The sequence below is a fragment of the Penaeus monodon genome, chromosome 20 (assembly GCF_015228065.2).
Source record: "Penaeus monodon isolate SGIC_2016 chromosome 20, NSTDA_Pmon_1, whole genome shotgun sequence".
NCBI lineage: Eukaryota > Metazoa > Arthropoda > Malacostraca > Decapoda > Penaeidae > Penaeus > Penaeus monodon.
The window spans coordinates 18,200,390-18,203,423 of record NC_051405.1 but is presented as its reverse complement, the minus strand read 5'-3'; the positions used below and the strand labels follow the sequence as shown (position 1 = coordinate 18,203,423).

The window sequence follows — 3,034 nt, the reverse complement described above, 5'->3', positions numbered from 1 at the left end:
GCAGTAAAATAAGAGAAAAGCTAATATCACTATATCTCCTTTCACATTTTATGGACATTGAGTGACACTGTTGACTTTCTGCATTCTTGGCAGCATAATGGACTTTATTTACAAGTTCTCTCAGATGTTGAGCATGCCAATGAGCCAAGAAATTTGTTAATATAGACTGGGTTTGGGGTAGGGGGAAAGGTCATTTTGGATTTTTTGCAATTTCTGTAGATTGCCAAGAAGTTTTTTTGTAACTTTGCATACTCTGTTATCTTGAGATAACGAAAAATTTCTTGTGATTGCCAATGTTTTTTCTTTTCTTTTTCTTGATATGATGACATGATCTTATCATTGGTTTTAACTCTTTATCAATGTTTGTATCCTCCCTCATATGTACATGGGGGTGGATATTAGATTATGTTGATATGATAATGGCTTGGTTTCCTATCAAAGCTTGTTAATTGTCTTTTTTGAATAATAGAATGGAATGAAAACTTTTTATCACTCTGGGCTTGATGCTGGTTCCGGCCAGTGTGGGGCCTTCCCTAGCTATTGGTGATTGAAACTCGAGTGACAGTGTGGTCATTTGTTCTTAGAAGACCCTCACTATGGTGCAAGTAGGAAAAACAAAAGAGATGGATGGCAACTCAACAAAACCTCCACGGCAGTCAAAGAAGTCCAAGAAGGCAACAACAAGCACTTTCTACACTGCAGGCTTGGATTCCTTGATGGATAGCTCACAGGGAGCAAAAGTATCCGGAGGCAATGCACCTCTGGAGGCAACTGATCACGAACGGATGAATTTGACATCAGGTGACAATGGCATTAGTACCTACCCTGAGACAGAGTTGGGGGAAAGTGAGGGAGATGGGATGGAGGAAATGAGTTATGAGGTTGTGACTCGGAAATCGGAAAGTCACTGGTACATGATATACTATGATGAGAGTTTTAACATAAGCAGTGATGACGATGATGATAAGCATCCTGATGGTGACAAGACAGATCAGTTGTACAGTTACGACAAAGTGGATAATTACAACGTGAATGAGAATAAAGATGAAGTGGATAACAGTTCAGTAGCAAAGGCTTGTCCTCCCTTTGTCTTTACAATTCCAGTACTCAAAGAAAGGGAAGACATACAAGAAAAAGACAAGGAAGCCACTGATGAAGAGGAAGACAAGGAAGCCACTGATGAAGAAGACATAAGTGCAAAAAAAAAAGTTTTTTATGAGCTGTTAGAGGTAGGAAACAGGTTGCCAAATTTGGGTTGCTGGTATCTAATCTCACCTTAAACATAAAAGTTATCCGCTGAAATATTCTGAAGTTTAGAATATGCCACAGTGATTAGATTTGATTTCTAATTTTGTATTATTTGTTTAGTGTCTTGTATGATATGCATACCTATTTTCTGAATTCCATTTACAAAAAAGAAAAGAAAATGGGCATATGATTTTTTTTGTTAAATATGAATAGCAGAAAAAAGGTAACAAAGATTCATTGCTGAGAGATCCTGTATTGGGATAATCATACTGTTATTTGTTTTGTCAATATCAAGAAAAAAAAAAGAGAAGAAGCAAAGATGTTCATTCTTTTAAACTAGTAATGCTTCAGAAACAGCCATACTTAAAGAAATTTGAAAGTAGCTGTTAATGTTTCTGTTTAATGCATTCAAATTTTTTTGTTTCTGCTACACACCTGACTATTAATTTATAGCCTTCAGAAAACAGATATATCTGCTGAGATTCAGCTTACCATTAATTTTGTACGGTAGATTTATCGAACAATCTTAAAAGAAAAAAAAAGAGAGAATCCAGTAATTGCCATCCTCGTATATTAAAATGAGGTGGGAGAAGCATAGAGGCTGCCTGCTTGAAGCATCAAGGTAACAAAAATAATGATTTTGAAAAGGCATGTTTCAAGCATGAAAAATAATAATATATAATTTTCTTGACAAGGATATTGATGCTGTAAGAGGAAAGTGGTCAGGAAAAATAGTCATTGTTACATGACTTGATATATGAAGGGTACATGAAGGAGCTAGAAATAGCTAGAAGGGCAAAATTACCGAAAGAATATTTTGAGTAAATTGTAATTTAACATTAGTGATTGGTACTGCACAAGTTTTAGACAACAAGGTTATGCTCATTATAGTTTTGGATTTCAAATGTCAGGAAGGAGTCTTTTTGGCAACTTTGCTGCCTATCCTTCTGGGTGTGTTTGACGATTATCATAACTGAGTGAATCATTGCATAATCGGTAATCTGTAAGGGTTTTCTTATCTACCGCTATCTCTTGATTTCATTGCTTTATCTTTTTGATTATGGACTATTCTTCCATGAATTGAATACTGGTTTGTTGATTTTTTAAAATTCCTTTCTTTCTCTGTCTGTCTATAAGTAAATTCAGTATCTCACATTATATGCAGATGTATTTTTTCACTCATATCCCTATCTGAATGTCTGTCTGTAGTTTATTCAATATCTAGTTATCCATATATATGTGTATATTCTTCTATATCTGTCTGTCTGTCTGCATGTATGCCCTCCATTATTTATCTAACAATCTGTATATTCTTGTTTAAAGTGTTCCCTAATTTTTAAAGTGACATTGATATATTTATTTATACAATTTTTTTTCTTTCTTCGCAATTGTATGTTTTATGTATATCTTTAAATAGACTTGGCAAATTTGTCTGAGTCTGTAATTTTATTAAAATTTGCCAAAAGAAGGTAAATATTTTTTGCTACAACTACTGATTAATTGGTTCCCTGGATTGTGAGTAGGTCTTTAAGAAAAGTTACTTATAGGTTGTACAGAATATTCATAGACTGCTTAACCATGGCCAAGGGACTAATTGATTGGATTTTAGTAGTGAACTGGATCTGTAGATGGGGACTTATTTTTTATTTGTGACTTGTGTATCTTGAAATTGTTTATTTGGGTGTATGTCTCTTTGAGTTTGTTCAAGTTAAGTCTTCTTTATCAATTCCTATCTTATTTTATCTATCTCTTATATATACCATACAGTATATCTTTAGGAAATATA

General features: G+C 34.0%; 1 protein-coding gene across 1 annotated transcript in view; it reads left to right on the top strand.

Annotated features, from left to right (window-relative positions):
* The window catches only part of LOC119585670 (phosphatidylinositol 4-phosphate 3-kinase C2 domain-containing subunit beta-like), a 53,293-nt gene that overhangs the window by 14,573 nt on the left and 35,686 nt on the right, over positions 1–3,034 (top strand).